Source organism: Nyctereutes procyonoides, unplaced genomic scaffold (genome assembly GCF_905146905.1).
Source record: "Nyctereutes procyonoides isolate TBG_1078 unplaced genomic scaffold, NYPRO_anot_genome, whole genome shotgun sequence".
Taxonomy (NCBI): Eukaryota; Metazoa; Chordata; class Mammalia; order Carnivora; family Canidae; genus Nyctereutes; species Nyctereutes procyonoides.
Genome location: NW_026575160.1, coordinates 11855874 through 11878469, shown reverse-complemented (window position 1 = coordinate 11878469; position 22596 = coordinate 11855874). Strand labels below are relative to the sequence as shown.

The 22596-nt window shown below is 40.5% G+C and overlaps 1 protein-coding gene across 12 annotated transcripts in view; it reads right to left on the bottom strand.

The window, feature by feature from the left end:
• Nucleotides 1–22596, bottom strand: part of PALS2 (protein associated with LIN7 2, MAGUK p55 family member) — a 197961-nt gene that overhangs the window by 99666 nt on the left and 75699 nt on the right. For 4 of the 12 annotated variants that reach the window (XM_055314736.1, XM_055314738.1, XM_055314734.1 and 1 more), the window contains exon 1: nt 11873–12035. The exons of 3 other annotated variants lie outside the window; for them this stretch is intronic. The gene's annotated coding sequence lies outside the window, so the exon portion shown is untranslated. Of the gene's footprint in view, nt 1–427; nt 446–11872; nt 12037–12804; nt 12923–19447; nt 19464–22596 lie in introns of those variants that run through there. 5 more of the 12 variants (XM_055314741.1, XM_055314740.1, XM_055314744.1 and 2 more) reach the window with 5 other exon arrangements.

The following is a 22596-nucleotide window of genomic DNA, read 5'->3' as shown; positions in this document are numbered from 1 at the left end:
GCAATCTTTATCTATAAACAGGGATAAAATTATTCTAAAAGAAATAACTCCTAGATGTTTCTTCTTTTCAGCTAAACATTTTTTTAAATAAACTTCTTATACATAGAAAAATTAGAAAAGGTTCAAATTCTATCAGAAAAAAAGAAATCTTGCATAAACAAGTTAAGAACAGATGCAAACACTACCAGAAAAACCTAGACACAAGAAATAGCTCAACACAGACCCAGGTCATGAAAAACCATAAAGCACATATAAAGCCTTGTTGTAAAAGAAATGCTTAGGAAATCACATTAAGAGGCTCTCAGAATTTAGAAACAGGGTAACCCCTCAAGATGACTGAAACACAAGATACATAAGTTAGCAGAAAAAAGCCACCCTAAGAGGAACAGATCTACTGCAAATATTGTCTAAAGTGTCTAAGATATACCTTTAGGATAAGAACATAATAAAGATGGAATGCCTGGGTGGCTCAGTGGTTAAGTGTTTGCCTTTGGCTCAGGTCATGGTCCTGGGATCAAGCCCTGCATCGGGATCCAAAGGGAGCCTGCTTCTCTGCCTGTGTCTCTGTCTCTCTGTCATGAATAAATAAATAAAATCTTAAAAAAAAAAGAAAATAAAACAGTGACAATTAAGTGTACAGTAAGCTTTTAGAAAAAAGAGCGTTAACAGAAAGACAGTTTCTAGACAATCCTAGGGAAAAAAAGAGGAAATTCATAGGTCTCTAAAACTGCCCACAGAACTTGCCTACTCGATATTCCAGGATTTCTCAATCTTGGTATATTGACATTTTGATAATTCCTTGTTATGGAGGGATTGTCCTATAAATGGCTTAGCAGCATCCCTGGTCTCTACCCACTAGATGCTAATAAGCATCCCCACCCCACCCCAGACTGTGACAACCAAAAATGTCTTCAAATATTACCAAATGTCCTGTGGGAGGCAAAACTGCCCCCAGAATCAGTGGTATATTTTAAATAATGCAAATAAATGCACCAAGCTAATACAGTTTAACATTTCTAAAATCAAAATCACTTCAATTTTCTTGCTCACCTAGTGTCTCATAATAATTTGGCTTTATATAAAGTATGGTCAGGGTTGTAAGAAGTATTTGCTGACCATACTTTATACTATGTTAATAGCATAGCACAATGCTAATAGCATAGCATAGCTATATGCTAATAATAAAAATCAAGTCACATACTTCTTTTTTCCCCACAATTTCTAACACTGTTTTAAGTATCTTTCAGGAATTTGAATGCTTTTAAAAATGTTTTTAAAATTCCTTATTTAACATTCTCATAATCTTCCTACCAGTATCTTGATTTTCTAAGTTTTCCTTTTCCCTAATTTTTACAGTTCCTTTGACCCTCCCCTCCATGACAACCACATAGCTCATTCATCATCCTTACTGTAAATATCTTTCCTTTGAAAGTTAACAGTATATCATGCAGGGATAACTGAAATGTGACTTATTAATTAGTACCCAGGTAAGTGATCACAAAAGACATCTCCATCCTTTAATAATAATAAAGGGGTCATATATCGTTAAAACAACCTGCTTGAAACTAGAGAATACAAGAATGTACTAAAAACATAATCTACATGATCTCAGGATCGTGAGATCAAGGCCCCGAGTGGACTCCTTGCTCAGCAGGGAGTCTGCTTGAGATTCTCTTTTTTCTTCTCCCTCTGCCCCTCCCCTGCTTGCCTACACATACCTGCAGGTGTGCATGTGCGCGTACTCTCTCCCCTCAAATAAATAAATCTTAAAAAAAAAAGAAAGTAAGAACCTACATGAACCTTTAAAACAATACGAGGGCTTACCTTGGGAAAAGATCCCCAAACCCTGAAAACCCATGGACTGCCCTTTGCCTAGGAATCCCTTGCAAACTTTGAAATACCTGTCATTTGATCAGCGACAGTGAATCTGTAATTTCCCTATATTTATCTCTTATTCCCCATTCCCTCTGCCACCACTGTCAAGTTCTTATTGCTGCACCTTAAAATTATCACTGCAAGTCTCTTCCCACTATTCCCTTCTTCACTGTAACCCACTCAGCACAAGACTATCATGTAAAAATTTTAAAGACAATATTAGATTAGAAGAACTTTACTGTTACCTGAAAATGTTTAAATCTCTTTTAAAAAAATCTAGCTTTTTAAATCTATTCAGCCTAATTCCTCTATTCTCTAATATAAACTATTCTAACCAAATTATTCTTTTTTATTTACTACACGTGCAACCACACATCTCTTTCTACTGAAATGCCATCACTCATGTTACCCCACCCAACAATATTCGTTTCTTAGCACTTCAGTACCTAATCAATTTATGGCACACTTCTTGCCTTTTCAGAATCAAAGTTTTAGAGCTAAAAGGACTCATCTCAAAATTAATTCAATCAAATGAATGCCAAGTCTCTCTCTACAGATGAGACTTTCTTTTCCTAAACTTCAAACTCTTTCAGAACTTAGGTGCACATGATAAAATGCTATTTATATGCTAACTTGTGTTGTTTCCTAATTTCAGTAATAAAGATTAAACTCAGGCTATGATCATGGAACAATGCTTGGTTGAGGGGATGCAAAAAAGACAGTTTCTTTTCTAAGGTAACCTTTTAACTGTGTGAAATCCCAATATACATGTATGTACACGGATTTACTTTTGGTGAAAATTTCTACTTGAGTGTAACAAATTCTAAGCTGCTCTTTTTGGAGGTATTTTGGGAAAAGGGGAACTGCAGGTCTGGAAGATAAAAGAGAAGGGAAATAAAAAGATGGCAGAGTAGATGATATTTGCAGTTCACTCTTAGAAGAAGGGACAAAAATTTCCAGTCTTCGATCTAGAAACAGTCTATTGGGAAGGAGAGAAAGGATATGAGAATGAGAAGGACAGAGCCAAATCAGTGTTCCATTATGCTATGTTCTGTTGAGTGCTGGCATGAAATTATCATGGGTAGAAAAGAACTATAAATACCCCCTTCAGCTCTAGCAAGCTGAGTTAAATAAAGGTTACTAAAAGCTTATTTTTTTAATTTTAAATATCCAAGTTATGCTATCTCTAGAACAACAGTTGGAACCACAAGTTGGAGTAACTTTTGAGTGGAAATAAGAAAGGTTCTTATTTATAAGACACCATAAAAAAAATGCTTCTTAAAATTTTAAGAACTCTCTACCTCATTCCCTCAAATTGGAAATCCTGAAAAGTTTCTTTCAAGTAGGGGGAAATGGAAAATAACGTATAGTCCACGTTTTTTTCCAAATTTAATTGCATAAAATGTTGTTGATAACCTGATACATTTAAGGTTTTAATTGGATGAAGGTTTATAAGGATTTTTAAGGCTTCAATCACAACCACAGATTGCTTAACCTTACTGCCCCCATAACATCTTAAATTCCTTCAGGGAAAATTTCTCTACCTTGGGATTTTCAAGAACCTAATGCTAAGACTGATGAGGGCATCCAGTGATGACTCTGCCGCAAAATGAGGCATATGCCTCACAAGGTGCTTCAACCTTCTTAAAGTCTTTAAAGTTTTTTCATTTACCCCTCATTCCAAAAGATTACTAGTTTGAAAAAGAAAATAAAAAGCATTTGAATCAACTGACATAAAAATATGCAGTATCATTGCTTAATTTCTGAAACAAGCAACTTCAATGAATTAAAATTTAACTCAGTTACCCAGATTTCTTATATCAAAGTCCCAGATAGAAGAGCATTTAATAGATGAATAAAAAGGCCCCAAATTTTATCTATGTAAAGCTAAATTTTCCATAAAACATATTATATGTAAACAGACATATATATATTCTAGGTAAAATAAAAAGACAAATCCCCTTGAAGACAGCCACAGTCATCCAAAATACTAAAAAATTCCTCTTATGATAGTGGACCATACGGAACATATTACAACTATTTGCATATGTGATTAAGAATCCTGTGATAGGGAGCTTATCAGGAATCATTATGTGTCCTTATAAAAGAAAGGCAAAGGGAGATTACTCTTTCACACATACAAGAGAAGGTGATAAGAACAGCTGAGAGAGATTTGAAGCCCTTGAAGACTAAAGTGGTGTGGAACCACAAGCCAAGGAAAGCTAGCGGCCACCAGAAACACAAAAGAGGCAAAGAACAGATTCTCTTCTTGAGCCTTTGAGGGAGCACAGCCCTGCTAATACCCTAATTTTGGTCCATTGATAGTGATTTCAGATCTCTGACCTCCAGGACTGTGAGAGAATAAATCTCTTTTTGTTGTAAGCCATCAAGTTTATGGCAATTTGTTATAGCAGACACAGAAAACTGACAGAATCATATAAGGGTCTTAGATTTTAAAAGCTGCTGATGAGCAAATGAGATAATGTATGGAGAGCATTTAGCATAGTCCTAAAACATAGTAAGCAGTCAATAATATTACTCATGCCATTGACACAATGACTAATCTCCAAGCTCTTGGTGCTGACAGGAAAAATTAGGAGGTTCAAACAGTAAAACCAGGCATATATGCACAAGGCTCATGTGAGTTAAAGCATATAAATCAGCCACTCATATGGTGTGTACTTGCCAGTTATGCAAGTGTTGTGCTATAATTTGCCCCGTACTGAAAAGATAAACTGTGCATGAGGCCAGCCAACTGATAGCTTCCTGGGAGCGGCAAGCTTGAATTTTCATTAGTAAAGAAAAAACAAGGTTACAAAGAATGGAAGAGTATAAAAATGAGCAAAGCAATGGAAATCATTTTGATGCTTGCAGAGATATCAGATCTGGCTAAAACAGATACCACGGTAAGAGACCAAATTCTAAGGTTAGAGCTATATAAATGATACAGGACCCTAAAACCTATGCTGATTTAATTATTAAAGAGAACATTTTATAGAATGTATTAATTTACTAATATTGGCTCTTGTTGACTTTATTTTTATTTATTTTTATTTTTTTATGATAGTTACACAGAGAGAGAGAGAGAGAGAGAGAGAGAGGCAGAGACACAGGCAGAGGGAGAAGCAGGCTCCATGCACCGGGAGCCCGATGTGGGATTCAATACTGGGTCTCCAGGATCGCGCCCTGGGCCAAAGGCAGGCGCCAAACCGCCGCGCCACCCAGGGATCCCTCTTGTTGACTTTAAAACATAAACATGATCTGGCCCTACAGCAGACTAATTTAGAATTCTTTGATATAGAATAATTCTCAAGGATTCTGATGCTTACTTAGGTGGAGAACCCCTGTACCAAAGTCAATTCAAGGCAAATGACCTAAGGCATAAAAATATTATAAAGCATATATCATATCTTTGATGTATTCGGCTAAATTGGCTTATCATTTTCCGAAGTGAAAACTCCTCCCAAGATATAGCCCCTCTAGGTTCCGCCACATATTTTTCTCTAAAGCAATCCCTCACACTTCACTTTTTTCATATTTCTCACAAATTGTTCTAGAAAAATTTCAAGCATCTTCAGGTGCCCTACCCACCCCACTTTTCATATCTAACCCAACCAAGATCTAACAATATTTTATAGAACAAAGGAACCATGTAAAAGTAAAGTTCCATTAATATATTATAAACAATTTATAAAACTGGCCATTTACTGTAATAAAACATAAGTACATTTATCAAATAAAATTCCAAATCACCTCTTACAAAAGATTTCCAAAAGCATAAAATTAGGAAGTGGGTCTATGAAAAGCTAAGCACAGTTCATTTCAATCTACTTAAGTGCTACTAAGTAGTTAACTGGTAGGCTCTGAAAGATACAAAGTATATGGAAATCTCTACCATTTAGAAATGAACTTCACCAGCACTAAGGTAAAAAGAAAGGGTGATCTGAGAAGATGAACTAAACATAATCCTAAAAGGAATCTCCTTTGTGGGGGTGGGGGGTGGGGCAGGGGAGTGGGGTGTGACCTTGCTGGCTTTACCCTAGCCTGGTCTTGTTTCATGACTAAAGCTAAAAATAAAGCAACACAAGTTAATGTTCAGATAATTAAGTTGTAAATTAGCTCTTTCCTCTCCCACAAACACCTACAACAATTTACGCATATTCTCACGTATTTCTATTTACCTTCGTACTCTTCAGAAATTTCAATCACATCAAATTCTATTGATGTCTATATCTACCAGCAATGTGAGAGAGCATCTGTTAGTCTCTATCCTCTTCAAAAATACTATCAAATTCTTTTGGTCCTTCTAATTTGTTAAAATGGTATCTAACAGTTTTAATTTATGATACTTATATGTGAGGTTAAGTATATATACTTAGGAACCATCTGGATTTCCTATTCTATGAATTACCTGTCTATAATCTTTGCTCAACTTTACAGTTGGTCTTTTTCTTATCAATCTATAGGTGTTCATTATATATTAAGGAAGTTCACCTTTTGTCTGCAATACAAGTTGCAAATATTTTCCTGTTTCTATATTATCACTATGCTGGTTTTGATCATTTCTTTCCTTCATGTATGTATCTTATTGTCCTCAAACTGTAAATTCCTTCCATGAAAGGACATTTCTTTTTAATATCCCCAGGACAGTGCTTCTCAGATCTTCTAACTACATATGCCAGAAAAATTTAAAAGAAGGGAAACCAAACTTCCAGAGGATGGTCAAGGGTGAACATTAATTACCATTGTACCATCTACTTGGGTTGTCTCTCCAATCCGACTTCACACGGTTACAGCAAATATCACCAAGTTTTAATAATACAACATAGTTTGTTGAACAGGGGAGGGATGAGTACTAGATAAATCTTTCCTGTCATCTGAGCTGGTACTTAAACTCAGGAGATGCTGGCAGCCATATTTTCCACTAAGAGGAGTAGGAAGTGGTTCTCTGCAAGAGAAGAAATAAAGGAAATGTGTGCAGAATAAAGAGATGTAGTTTATTGTGCTGGCACTGGACGGAATTCTGAGTCTCAATCTTTGGATTCCATCAGATGCTCCCTGAATCTTTACAATAAATCTTACCTCTTGTTTACACCACTTAGATGGATTTCTATAATTACAGCCAAAAGTAGCCTACTTACTACAATTACCATCTCCTCATAGCATTTCATAAAGGGACACTATAACATCAAAAGTTGAGGAAGGACAGAACCTCAGATTTTTTCTTTTTTGAAGTTATATTTATAAAATGACAGCTGTGTGCCAGGAACAGGTCTAAGTCCTTGAAAAATAGTTAAACAGAAGAGCTACAATTACTGTTTCCATGGGGCTTACACTGTAGTGAGAACAGATAATAAAATTATATATTCTATAAATTGTAACATAAATTACATATTATATAAATTATAAATTATATAAAAATACAATTTCAGATAGTGATAAATGGTTTGCAGAAAAGTTTTTATATAAATTTATATAAATTACAAATTGTATAAAGATACAATTTCAGGTAGTGATAAATGGTTTGCAGAAATTTTTTTTAATGGTAATGAGATAGAAGGAAATAAGGGTGCTGTCATTCTAAATGGTTGGTTAGTGAATACTGCTTATCTGAGAATACTTGAACTGAAACCTGAAATGATGAAAAGGAGCCAGTCACGTAATGTTTTAGGAAGAGAATTTCAGGCAGAGTGAACAGTCCTAAGTCAGAAACAAACCGTGACATTTCTGAGGGACAAAAAGGAGGGCAGATATAGTGAACAGGACAATGTTAAAGAAGTAGTAAAGGAGTAATTTAAGAGAAAAAGATGTAAGTCTGCGAAGTAAGTAGGGATCAGTTCACGTGTAGGAACTAGTAAGCAGTAGAAAAGATTTGAAAATTAACTTAATCTATACAAAAAACACAGTATATTATCTTTAATCCTTATATTGCCTTGCATCAATAACTTTAACAAAAAAGGCCTTTAGAAATTACCATTCCCACATATTTGACACAAACCTGAAGTTAGCTAGAAATGAACGTTTCCTAAGCAGAAAATATCATTTCTACTATACCATGAACATTAAAAAAAAGGTAAAAAGCAAAGCCATTTAAGAATCTAGGATGATAGAATGATAGAAACTACTTCAAATTCTATCCTATCTACTATGATCAAGAATGTACAAAGGTCTTAGCTATGGAAGAACATACAAACTTCTTTCTAAACTACTATAAACATAATATCCTTTGTTTACTGAGTTCACTATGACTGTATTTGATGTTGCCAAGGTAAAATACCATCAGAAGAGAAAAAGTGGAAACCAGACTTCTGACTTTAAGAATAGCCACAATATAACGGTCAACAAAGTTGTTAGTTTTAATGTTATCTTTACTATGAAAAAGGAAGAATTTCCCCTTTGTGGTGACACTGGATACAGGGGATGCTTTAACATCTCTTCCTCTGGGCCGCCTTGGTGGCTCAGCGGTTGAGGGTCTGCCTTCGATCCAGGGCGAGATTCTGGGTTCCGGGATCGAGTACCGCATCAGCCTCCCTGCGAGGAGCCTGCTTCTCCCTCTGCTTGTGTCTCTGCCTCTCTCTGTTTCTCATGAATAAATAAAATTAAAAAAAAAAATCTCTTCCTCTGAAAGCTTTTTAAAACAGACAACCAATCTGTTTGAAGAGGTTCAGTATCTCCAGATCTTTCCAGACAACTAATATCTGTGTACAGTAAGCAAGTAAAACTACATTGCTACTAAGATTAATGTCAGTAAAGTCAGATTATAAAAGCTCTAAAGTAATCCTGAATCTCATCTTTCACGATGTTAGATATTTAGTTAGCCCACATAACAAGACACTAAAAAGTAGACTGTTTATAACACAATCTATAAAGAGACATACTTTGTAACTGTGGTGTGAGTTTAAAAAAAAAAATAAAAGTCACCAGACACCTTGATCAAGACTTGACTCTGAGTGCATCCTTCTCAACACATTTCCAGCAGTTTGGCAAAGTGCCCAGGGATGATTAGCAGCCAGTGTATGTAAGGGAGGGATATGGTCAATTTAAATTGTATCAAGTCTCCCCCCAGTGGTCACAGACAAATAACAAGAAAACCAGGGAAATTGTTGCACCTTCTGTGAGACTGACCAGAAATACACTGTGCAGAACCTGGACCCTACAAGAAAAAAATAAAATCTTTAATTCAATACTAGCAACCTACCAGTAAAGAGATCTTTTATGCTTCTCTGCTCTTACGATATTCATAAATGTGAAGCCTATTTTTGGAAGGAAAGAACCTACAGGTAAAATAAAACTAGCATATTTCTTCTCAGTATATTTTTTTAAAGGAATAAACAATATCTTCAGACAGCCCAGTATTGGTTTTACCTAAAACAACCAGGTGTTCATTCTCCCTAAAATATATACCAGCACAGCCCTTGCAAGTTAACTACATTTACCTGAAGTAGGGTTGTTACAAATTTAGTCATTTACCAAATGAATTGCCTTGTTAAAGAAAATTATCAGTGTTACAAACCTAATGTCTACTTTGCAAAACACTCTTTCAAAAACCACCAAGAACTAGATAATTTACAATACAGTAAGTGATGTCAAACATACAAATGGGTCCTCTTGCTTCTTGTAATGTTTATTTTCTTGGTGCTTTTACAATTAGATAGCCTTTGACTAGCACTAACCCTATATTATTTGCAACTCTCAGCAATAATTTGCTGTTACTCACTTTTAACAAAGCCTGAATGTCAAAAATGTGAAAGGCATTTAATTAAAACATCTGCTGTCTTCTAACCATCCATTATTAAGTGGTAAAGTACATTTTAAAAAGATGGTAAATACTCAACTTCAATTTAAAAACAGCCTTTTAAAAAGGTAACACAATTATGGCTGTCTTGGTTATCCCAAGCTAAAAAGGAGGGGAGGGGGGAAGGAGAGAAGCAGGCTGTGTAGTCTTCTGGAACAATTTCAGCTTGAAATGAGACTCAGGAAAAAAAAGAAAAAAAAGCAAACTGCTCCCTCAAATGTTTAAGAAAAATATGATTCATTTTTAAAAAATCCAACAGTTGGCTCAAAGAACAAAAAAACGATTCTGTCTTATATAGTGCTACCAGACTTGCTTAAGCACCTTAATTTTTCCAGTGTTTATTTAATCTAGAATGTAAAAACTCATTTTGAAGTCCCAGGTGAGAAAGGAATTGAGGAGCAGCAATTGGAAAAGGACACACACACACCAAGCTACCACACTGGTTGATGTTGTTTCATAAAAATATTTAGTGTGCAACCCCCAAAGAAAGGATAAAACAGAACAATTAAAAGAGTTATCATTTGAACATTATGTAACCCTGGTCTAAAATAAAAGAAACATGGGACTTTAAAAAAGTAGCATGTTGTGCAAACACGTATTTAAATATGTATTTAAATACAGATTTGAGATACAAATGACCTCAAAATGACACAACCCCAAAGTTCTTTGTTTACTGTAATAAGGCCTCAGAAGATAGGTCTATAATCAGGCCTGATCCCTGACCATAACTGCACTGTAGGTACCTAAGAGGAGCAGGATCACCTTAGCTGCGGTGTTCTACGTATGCACCGCAACTATCTCTGCATTGATTACCACCGTGCTACCTCGCCTAATATGTTCGACATACATAAGTTTCCAAACGACGATTTGAAAGATTTCACGGGTGGAAATGGCTGCTAAACCATACTCCAAACTGAAGAGCCTTTCAACACACCTCAAATGTTCCGAACCACATTACACGGAGACCGATTCAGGAAGCATAAAGTAGAATTCCAACAAGCCCCAAAGGCGTAGGAAAAGAGTAAAAAAAAAAAAAAAAAAAAAAAAAAAACACAAACAAAAAAAAAACCAACGTGGCTAGCTTGACCTTAACAGGCTGTTTGTAAGTAATGCGGAGAATTTTTCTGAGCTTCCCCCCTGCCATCAGCCTTCAATTCCCTTCCTCGCCTGCCCCCAATCCCCTTACATAAATGCACGCCCCAACTGATGAAGTTGAATGGATGTCCTCTCCAGCTGTAATCCCAGGAGCTGGTGAGATGGGGACTAAACTCCCAATAAAGTGTTAAAAAAAGTCCTTCTGAAAATAATAACTAAATTGATGGATATATATCTATATATATACATGTATATATATATCCATCCACCAGTCCACAGCCGGTCATCATACCGGCCGTAGCGATCCCTAAATCGACTCCCTCCTGGCCCTCCTCCACGTCGCCTTAAAAGAAAAAAAAAAAAAAAAATCCCCAGCACCTCTCTGGTTCCAGATTAACGTGCCCAGGATCCGAAAACGAACGGTGGCTCAGCAGCGAACGCCTCCGGAGGAGCGTGTGCTTGGCCCACAACCACTTGGACCAGACGAGTCCCGCGCCTCGGAAGTAGCAGCAGTAGTTGCAGAAAGCCGCCTCCCCCCCCCCCCCGCCCAAGAACTTGGGGCTCGGGAGCACGCCCGCAGCCGGCGGAATCGCCCCCTCCCGGCGCCGACCCCGAGGGTGCCCGCCGCAGCGCCCACCGCCCCCGGCGCGGCTCTCCATTCATGCCCGGGCGCCGCTCCCGCCGCAGAGGGTGGGCGCCCGCGCTCGGCTCCGGGCTCCCGGCTCCCCGCTGCCCGCGCGCCCCCAGCCCGGCCCCCGCCGGCCCCCGCCTGCCCCGCCGCGGCCGCGCCGCCGAGCGCGTGGAGGGAGAGCCGGGCGCCGCGCGGCGGCGGGCAGCAGGGGCCAGACACGTTGCCGCGCTCCGCCGCCCGCCCGCCCCCGCAGCCCGGGAGCCGGGGAGCCGGGGAGCCCGGGAGCCGGGGAGCCCGGGGCCGGCACAGCGCGCCGCATCTGCGCCGCGGGGCCCGGGCCAGGCGCACGAGCAGCCCTCGCACCGCGCCGCCCGCTCGCCGAGCCCAGGTGCTGCGGGGGCGGGGCGGGCCGGGGTCCCCGCGTGGCGCGCGGCGAGCCCGCTCCCCGGGGCAGCCTGGGGGCCCCCGCAACTCACCGGCTCGCACCTCGGCCGCCTCCGCGCCGCCGCCGCTGCTCTCCCTCAGCCGCAGGCGCCGCCGAGCAGCCCCATCTACAAACTCGGGGCTCCCAGTTGGGAAACGCGAGAGGCGGCTCTCACGCCTCTCCGCCCCCTCCCTCGGCTCCCCACGCCGCCCCGGCTCCGGTCGCCGCCGCCGCCGCCGCGCGCTCGGCCAGCCTCCCCTCTGCCGCCTCCTCCTCCCCCCCCGCTCCTCCCCCTCCTCTCCCGCCTCCCCCGCCCCCCGCTCCTCGCTCCTCCTCGCGCCGCCGCGGCCGGGGCGCGCTCCCCCCGGGCCTCGCGCGTGCGCCGGAGCCGGGGAGCGCGCGCTCGGGCGCGAGGAGGCGGCGCCGCCCCCGCGCAGCCCGGCCCCGCGCAGCCCGGCCCCGCCCCTCCGGCCGCGGCGCGGCGACCAGGTGGAGCCCCCCTCCGAGCGCTAGCGCGAGCGGACAGCGCCGCCTGCGCGCCGGGGCCTCCCTCCGCCCCGGCCTCCCTCCGCCCCGGCCTCCCTCCGCCCCGGCCTCCCTCCGCCCCGGCCTCCCTCCGCCCGGCCTCCCTCCGCCCCGGCCTCCCTCCGCCCGGCCTCCCTCCGCCCGGGCCTCCCTCCGCCCCGGCCTCCCTCCGCCCCGCCTCCCTCCGCCCCGGCCTCCCTCCGCCCCGGCCTCCTCCGCCCGGCCTCCCTCCGCCCGGGCCTCCCTCCGCCCCGGCCTCCTCCGCCCGGCCTCCCTCCGCCCCGGCCTCCCTCCGCCCCGGCCTCCCTCCGCCCGGCCTCCCTCCGCCCGGCCTCCCTCCGCCCCGGCCTCCCTCCGCCCCGGGCCTCCCTCCGCCCCGGCCTCCCTCCGCCCGGGCCGCGGGCGCCCAATCCGCGCCGGGTCTTCCGGCCGAGACCGCCGCTGTCATTCTGCGTTTACCGATAGGCAAGGTGCTCCCTGGGGCAGAAAAGACGCTCCTCCCTGCCGTCTCCAAGAGTTTACGTTCCAAGAGCCGGGTCCTGGGGCACAAAGCCTAAACAGGCGAAGGAGAGCCTCCGGGGAATCTCCTCCCTTGCCCTTCGCACCCCCCCCCCACCCCTGGTTCTGACGGGTGTTTGGCAGGGTCTGCAACGTTGAGGCTGTCCTTTATGAATTTTCTCCCAAAGGCCCAAAGGGGGTGGGGTGGGGGTGGGGAGGGGCGTGATTCCCACCCAAGGCCCCGGCTGCCCTGAGAGCTCTCCTAGCGCGGGCACCCGGTGGAACTCCCAGAGTTGGCTCCGCCGCGCCTTCCCAGGACACCAGGTGTTCAGCTCCTCCCGAGCATCTGGCCTTCCCACACCTCCGCAGGGGCCACTGCGCCCCCCTTGCCCCCTCTACCCTCAACTCTGACTCTGCGTAGTGTGGCGAGCTCTGATGAGTGTCCGGGGGTGAGAGGACACGTTTTGACAGCGCAGATTTAATTTTTTTCAGTTGAAAGGAACCGAGCAATGCAGTGCAGCGAAGACTCTGGCTAGAAAAACACAGCAAGGCAAAAGGAGAACTTCCAGTTCCTCTAATATCTACCTGATTCCAGAAGGTGTCTGCGAACCGTCAGACCTGTGATGGGGGCTTTTGAAAAAGCTCTTGTGTTCTTCTTGAAATTGGAGAAAACCTGTAAAGATGTTTTTTGAATTTCACGAAATGTTTACTGCAGTCCTTTCAAACAGTGAGTGTAGAAAGTGCAAGTAAAACTTGACGTGAGGAATAGCCCATCAGGAGACCTCCTCGATGCAGCCTTTCTTGGCTTCTCTTGGGCTTGTTGCACAGTGCTACAAAAGCAGGATCTTTCCTGGCAAATGTTTGCAGAATGAGTGGATGCATCATGGTCCTTTGGACTCCGAGATGGGAGTTTCAAACTATATAGGATCCCCCCACCTCTCTGTGAGTGTGGTTAGCATGATAGAGAGGGAGAGAATACTGTGGATGAGGGGTATTAGAAGGCCTGGTTCCCTAAAAAGTGTTTTTTCTTTTTTTCTCCTTAGCCTCAACCAAGCATCAAAGATTAATTTACTTTTCCAATAGGATCATTAATTTTGCAAACCAACATGCAGGGGGAGTTTGTAGAGAATTAATTGAGAACCTTCCTTCCTGGAACAGCAAACCTGAGGAGGGGAAAATAGAAGCATTTACAGAGACTTGAATGTACAAAGGGGTACAGAGCAGCTTTGAGCACATGTTGCGCCCCTCTCCCTGTCGTCAGGCCTGCTGGACAAAATGAAGCAGAGTGTGTGGTATGCTCAGGAGTGATGCAAGGTGGAGGCAGCATGGAAGAATGAGGTTTCTCTTCTCAGAGACACAGCATAATTTTCAAGTCTTCCTTTTTTCTCTTCTTTGCTTCCCCAGGCTCATTTGCTTCCCACAGGATACCCAGTGTCTCATTCCTGCTGTATGCCACCCAGGCCTCCTCACTTTTCTCCCTCCTGGCCCCCAACTTCACTACATCCCCTGCTGCCCAGCTACTGCCCTGAGCTCTTCTGGAGGTCAGGGGATGACTGTCATTTTGGGGTGTTTTTTTGATCCCTATAGTACACTTTTATTTTCTCAAGGGTCTTCCCGAAACAATGTCCTAACTTCCTACTCTACCTCCATTCCCTGCAAATAGGAGGAAGTTTTGGGGAGAGAGAGACAGGGGAGTCTCTGCTTCTAAAATTACATATAGACTTCCCTGACTTACAGTTAGGACCTGCCCTGGCCGACTCCCTTATTCCTGCATGCACCAGGGACCCGTATTTGGGAACAGGAATATAGGAACAATGACATTTTATTTGCAATTCTAAGTTTATTCTCTAAATAATGACAGCAGCTGTTAGATGGAGGCTTATCACAGTTGTAAGACAGCCTCATCCTCAGAACCAGAGAAATGATTGTACTCTTCAACTATTGCTTCAATTGCTCCTCTTCAGGCTTCTCTTGCCAGTGAAGTTTCTCCTTTAGTGTCTATGTTTTATCAAATACTCATATACAGGTTGTATTATGAAACACTTACTACTTTTTATAAATAATATGCCACTTTATGACATCCTCCCCTTCCTCTAAACTTTAAAGGTGGGACATGCCAAAATAAATTGGAAGTGATAGGAACATTTGGAACTCTCATCATTGCTTGCCAGCCCACCTTTCTGAGAGGTCATAATTTCTGAGACACTACCCATCCATTTCCCGTATCTGTTACAACTTCTTCATTCCAGAAAGGGGAATGTTATGATTGAAAATGATGGGGAATTCTTCTCTTCAGTGTCCTTAATGATCTGACTTTTCATTTCCTTCAAGGTTACTCTAGAGGGATAGTTTTACCACAGCCCAATATCTCCTAACCATAACTCAATTTAAAGTCTGAATTTTGGTTCTTAATCCCAAAGCATCCATCGTTGGCTTTACTTCCTCCTTCCAATACAAACAAAAGTTTCCATACTTTTAATATGATTGTGTTTTCTTTTCTCTTCTGACCTGCTTTGCTACTTCAGAAACAGAATTTTACTAAAGAACAAGTCCCAAATTTTAGCAAAGCAAGTTACTTGCTCATTTTCCAACTAATCCATTATAATAAAAGCGGTGATGCTCCAGGAATATAGCTTTATGAAAAATTGCAAGTGACATGCATCACAAAGTCCAACCAAGCTTTCCCCCAGAATACTTTATTTAGCTTCACCCCTTTTATCTCTGTTCACTAAGCTAGGTCAGACTCCAATTTCCAGCCTCCTTGCTAACCTTTCTAATTCAAGTCTCTTGCTTGCTTGCTTGCAATTTTCCCTATGCTTAGAACAGTGCTTTTCATTTTTGGCTATTTATTAGGATCATCCAGGGAACTTTAAAAACAAACAAACAAACAAAAATCACTAATAGCTGAGTCCTGCCTCTAGATTTAATTGTTCTGGCGTGCAGCATGGGCACCATGCTTTTTCAGAGCTCTGCAGGTAATTCTAATATGTAGCTAGAGTTAAGAAAGAACCACTGAAATGAGTCTGCTTCCAAACATTTATACCAAGGCTTCCCAGAACATTGGGGTGACTCCAAATTACCTCAAGTAATCAAATTAAAATGCTTAATCCTGTGCTTTAAGACTCTTTGCCAATTGACTAGAATAGTCCCCTTTCAAAACAGCTTAAATTTATCTCCTTCCTAAAGCTTCTCCAGATTAGTCTCACCTGGCTGCCTAAAGATCACTGTTCCCAATTCTCTGAGTATTCCATCTGGCACTGGTTGACAAGCCCCTGGACCACAGTTGATTGTGTATATTATTGTTTTAATCCAGCTTTCATAGATACCTGTCAGAGGCTTTTCTTGTCATCTAAATCTCTCTGAAGTCCCACTAGGTCAACAGACAATCTCAAAATAAACAGAAATGTTATTCTTGGTGGAACTTTCCCCTACCTATCTGAAATCAGAACATTCCCTGACACTATGGCAGTTCATTTTTTGAACACCACAATTAAAGCCAACAGTTATAAAAATTTATGTGTTTAGGGTTGTTTATTGTTTCTTACAAAAAGAAAAACAAAAACAAAACTATATATGTAGTAATCTCCCTGACTCTCTCTCCTTACAACTACTCATTCACTTACAAATGATTACATATCAAATTTGCTTCCACACCCACCTCTCTATTGAAACTTGTCACGACTGAGATTTTTCATTCAAGTGTTGATTCATTTACTTCCTCATTTATTAGTGATAAATGCTGGAAATAAAATCATTAACATTGTCAAATTACCCCTACCTTATGATGGAAAATAATAAGCAATTAAAATATCACGTGATAAATGTTATGTCAGGAGTCTTATAGAGACAAAATAGAATCATGGGGGACAGTCTTAGCTTAGTGTTCAAACAATCCAACTTCTCTGCAGTGTTTGAGGAGGTTGACCAGCACACCCCCACCTTTTAATCTTTTTTTTCCTTTCATTTTCCTGATTCTATACAACTCAGAAACTTCTTCAGTTTCTCTGATTATTCCTTGTCTGCCCTCTTGTTGCATCATCTCCTCCCACTTCCTAAATTAAAATGTTATACTAAGAAGGAAGAGACTTTTGAGGAAAAATTTGTAGAAAAAGAGACTACTTCCCTCAAGAATATCATGACCCTTAGAACGCCATTTTCAATGCTTCCACATCTGCATCTACTGTTCTATTCTCCCCCAGGGATGTTTCAACTTCCTGTTGAATGTTTCCATCTGGATAAGTCATTCAAGCTCAAATTCACATGTCTAAAATAAAATTCACTGCTTCTGCTACCCTACTCAATCCCCTCCTGTGAGTTTCCCTTGCATCTCCATTTCCTTACCTCTCTTTACCCTTTCTATAACAGACAGCCTGAACCTAAGTCCCTTGAAGTTCACCTTCTGAATGTTATAGGAGTAGATTCTCTTGTTCATTTCCTCTGACACTACAGAATCTACTCGCCCAATCTCATGCATACCTGAATGCCAGGTGCCAGGCATGTCATCCCAGCCTGCTCACTGCCTGTGGGACTCCATTCACAAGGTCATTCACAGCTATCTTCAAGGCTCCCCTGTGTATGGGTATTACACATCAGCCATATCATGTGACTTCATATTCCTACCCCTCTGTTTCTGAAGCAATGCCTTCCCTCATCTCTGCTGATCAAACAGAAACTTTATGCCCATCTCACATCCTCGTTTTCTATTAAAACTTTTTTGCCCCACACCAAAAAGAGGCAATTGCATTATTTTGAATTCTTATAACACTGATGATTTCTCACAGCCCTTTTCCTATTCTACTCCGTAATAGTATCATTTATGTTTCTGAATATTAACCTTAACACTCTTTTCACCACCACCCTTGGGCCCCTTCTTGTTTGCAAATAAGAGTCCAGGGTGCTGTGTACAGGAATGCCTATGGCACAATATTGATCATAGTAGGAGCTCATTTATGGAAACAGATAAAGTTGTTAATTGGTGAGCTTCTAAAACTAAAGAAAATTAAATGGCAAAAATGTTGCTAATTAGAATTGAACTCCTATTCTTAAATATGCAAGTTTTGAGTCTTACAAGGACAATCAGATTTCAGGCAGGGACTCTAACAGAGCTACTTGACTTTATCTTGTCAGTAGCCAACCTCTATGTCTAATTAATCCTACAAATCCTATGAATCCCATGAGAATCCTATGGGGTTCTCATTTAAAAATTAACCTCTAAATTCCACATTTTTCTATTTATATACGAGCTGAGAAAAAAAAAATAGCCCTTCTACTCAGGTACCAAGTGAGGATTTAGAAAGATACAAAAACAGGAAAAGAATATATAGTCTTCATTGGGGAGGGAGAGGCATGAGTCCTGGAGGGCAGAGAAGGTCTTTCTGAGGAGTTTTGTGCCATTATAGTAAAAAAAAAAAAAAAAAAAAAGAGTATCTGAATAGCTATTAACCGCAAAAACAAATGGTAAAACTCTCAGTCTCATGCTCCTCCAGAAGACTGAAGAGCAGTCATGAAGGTGCAGAACAGGCACTTAAGACATTTTTTTTGATGTTGTTGTTGTTATATAAGTGAATGACAGATGGTCAGGATTAGGGAAGTGAGAACAAAGATAGATGCAGGTGTATATGTGTGTAAATAGGGGTTGGTCAGGGCAAGCCACTTTGGCTGTTAAAAGTCCAAAAACCTAATGGCCCATTCTAAAGTGATGACATCTTCATGGTAGACAAGTATAAGGCACTTTATTCCTTCTTAAGATAGCAGCTACTTATAAATAAATATGAAAGTCCAAGTCTTTAAAAAAAAAATCCCATTCTGATAATAATAGTGAATAATGACAACTACCTATTGAGCTCACACCTTGTGGAAAACAGTGTTTTATGTCTTTTTATCCAATTTAAGTCATTAATATTACCACCACTCTGCAAACAAGGAAATAAGTGAAGAAGGGTTAAGTTAACCTTCCCAGGGCTCCAGAACTAGAGGTGTTCAAGTCAGTTTAAATGCAAAGCTCCTGCTCATTCCCACACCTCATACACAGAGTGCTTTGTAACTCTCAGGTCCATTCAACTGGAGAGAATTATAGTACAAGTCCCCACAATTAAGGGTTCTCTGTAACATGTCATTTAACTTGGATTCATCACCATGATTTTCAAACTTACTGTGTATTTTTGAACAACCTAGAATTTGTGGAAAGGCTATTGTTGTTGTTGTTATAGTAGAACTATATTATAGAAAAGTCCAAATTTTTCTGAACTAGACTTCTTGAGAAATAAAAGGGTAATAAATAAAATAGTAAACAATACCTTAAAACAGACTAAGAAAAGTTTCTTCTGCTCATTTAGAAATACATGACCATTGTTTAGCTGTCAACACATTGCACTGAAGATGGTTTTATAGTTTTTTTTAAAAGATGTTATTTATTCATGAGAGACACAGAGAGAGGCAGAGACACAGGCAGAAGGAGAAGCAGGCTCCCCACTGGGAGCCCAATATGGGACCCGATCGCAGGACCCGATCTCAGGACCCAAGGACCATGACCCAAGCCAAAGGCGGATGTTCAATCACTGAGCCACCCAGGTATCCCTGGTTTTATAGTTTTGTAGTTACTTACCAAATAAGAAAGGAATAGAGAAGGATTGACATCCAACTTCACAATGTATAAATTCACTTCTATACAAGGAAAGAATAATTCTAGATTAAATGAAATACTTTTTAAACATAATGAATGTAAATTATCAGTAACAGAACATTACAGAAACTATTACTCTAGTTTTTGGGATTGTTTTTCTCATTGCCTATTAACTTCACCTTCCTTAGAGAATGTGATGGATGCAGAGAGACACTCCCCAGATACGCTTCAAGGAAAGACTTGTTACTCCAGCTGCAGGAGAGCTGTCAGAAGAAAGGCTCCAGCTCCTGTGAGCCCTTTGCGGATCACCTGAGCTGCAGAAAGCCCACATGATCAACTTTATGCCCCAAGCTCTTTCCAGGGTGACCCATGTTAAATGACTGGTGGAAAGGGTAGAGGATCTAAAGGTCCAGCTGCCAAGAGGCCATTTTAGCTCGACTTCCGGTGGGATCAGCTAAGACTGTTGTTCAGTCCTGCATTCCACATTGATTTCTCCCTTGGACCAATCTTGCTACCTTTTCCTCCTTCTGCAGGTGGTGATCCAAGCACACCTACTGAACTACACACTGAAATCTGTCTCAGGGTCTGCCCCTCAGAGAATGCAACAGGTAACACAAGAAAGGGACACTTTTGATTCATACATCACACATTTCTTTACCTTAGGGAGAAAACATAATCAAGTCATATGTGCTAATTCAATTGTTTCAGGGGAGATTCAGGCTGACTCTGAATCTATTTAATTTTTTGTATGTATATATTGTTTTTATTTATGCATGGATAATTGCTTTGCTGGTTGTTATGAGGGATGCAACTAAGTGAAAGAAACTTTGTTGACTTAGAAGAGCTTACAGTTTATGATGGATGCCTCTCATTTTCATCTAACCAATGTTCCTTCCCTTATGTTCTGATACTTCCAGCCTCTCTTTTCCTTTGGGGAAATGTTTATGTCACTACTCACTGCTTTAAATTCCAGTAGGGCTACTAATCATGGTATCCTTCCCAACCTCTCAAGTCACAGGAGTGGCCATCTGACACAGCATAGCCAATCAGAGGACTCCCTCCCTTAGCTACAGTGATTGGTCCAAGAAGTAAGCATGTTATCTAAATCAAGAAAAGTTGGGATTTTTATATAAAACACTAAGCAGAAAGGTATATGTTTTTTTCTTTCCTCTAATCAACACTTGGAGAAACTCAGGAAAGGAAGATTTAGTAATGCCTGAGGCCAGCCCTGGACTCTTCTGGTTACATAAGTTCACAAGACCATTTTTAACTTAAGCTAATTTGAGCTGGATTTCTATCATTTGGCACGAGTTCTGACTTACAATCTATTTGGGGGAGAAGTTATACACTTATAAAATGTTAACTCACAATACAATCAAGATATGATTATATGGTAGTTAGGTAATTATGAAGATACAGACATATTGTAGGTACTTAACCTTTATTTGATTAACTAACTCCAATTTTTAAATCGAGAAGTGATTATTGTAATTCATCTCATTCTAAGTCAATATATAATTCTTTCAAGTTGAATACATACCTAAAATATATTGAAGTGTACCATTGCAACATATACCAGTTACCCAGAGATATCTATTTATGTATTTCAGAATTAAGGCAAGATGGTATGTATATAATGCAGGTAATAGGGTATAAGAGTTTTAGAATCAAAGAGCTCTAGGTTCTGTTTCTAGATTTACTTCTTGTGAGCTGAGTAGCCTTGGGCAAGTTATCCAATATATGACAGCCTTTCTTTTTTTCATCTGCAAAGCAGGTATAATAGTCCTATCTTGCAGGATATTTCAGGATTATAAATTCAACCTGTAAAATGCTTGCTCAGAGCAGAGAGAAATTATTGACTATTATTATTTTCATACTAGTTGTAAAACAGCAAATGACTATTTGCTAATTATCTTTAGTGCATAATTATGAGCCAAGAATGCCCTTAACTGATAATCTTTCCTCTCCAAGAAGACTAAATTTCCATTATATCTACTATTGTTAAACATGATCTGGAATTTCTAGTCAGTGCAATATGATAAAGAGAAGAGATAGATATTCAGATTAGGAAGGAGAGACAAAGTTATCATTATTTACAGATGATGAAATTGTAGCTCTTGATGAATAATTAACTAAAGTAACTAATAGGATAAAAAGGAAAGATTTGACAGATAATCAGATCTGATCAAAATGTACAAAGTGTAATTCATTTCCATAGACATAATAATATGATATAAAATTAAACTGAGAGAGCAAATATCCCAATCAAAATAGCAACAAAAATGTGCCATACCAGAAACTGAAACAGAAAACCAAAGTAATTGAAATATACAATATAGGAGAAAGAGTAGATGGATAGATTTATAGGATAAAATTGTCAATACATAGGTCTATGTATATGGGAATTTGGGAGTGCAAAATTATTGTTTATAATAACTAGAGAAAGTTTAGCTACTCAAAAAGATGGTGTGAAGATAATTGGCAAAATGCTTTTAAAATACCATCCACAGCTTAAATTCCAGTTGAAGAGTTAAGTCTGAAAGATTAAACCATATGAGTGTCTAAAAGAGAATATACCATTATACCAGGGCAGAAACTATAATCAAAAGACTAAAAACTACACAAAATTATTTGGAAAAAAAGATGCCATAAACAAAGTTGAAAATCAAATGATAAATTTAGAAATACAAGTGGAATCTATGACAAAGTGTTATCATTTAAAAAGAATATCTAGAAATTAGTATAGATATAAATGAGCGGATTAATATATGACAAATGCAAGCTTGGCTGAATTGATGTTCTTTAGGATTCACCTTTTACACTAAAAAATTTATGAAAGTTAATGAAGTTTCAATAGAAGCCAGTTGCTCAAATAATTCTTTAAATTGAAAACAAAGTGTCATGAAACTTTTTTTTAAAAGAGAGGATGACTTGAGTCAGTTTGATTCCCAAAGTGTAGGGATTGTACTTGCTTTAATTAAAGCCTTTTGCATGGTACCTAGCAGGCTGCTTTACACCAATGGGTGTTTAATGATGATGATGCAGTCTATAATAATGTTCACACAATATGTGAAATATTTGATAATCATGTGGACTTCTTTATGACAGCAAACATGACTGATTAGATCAAT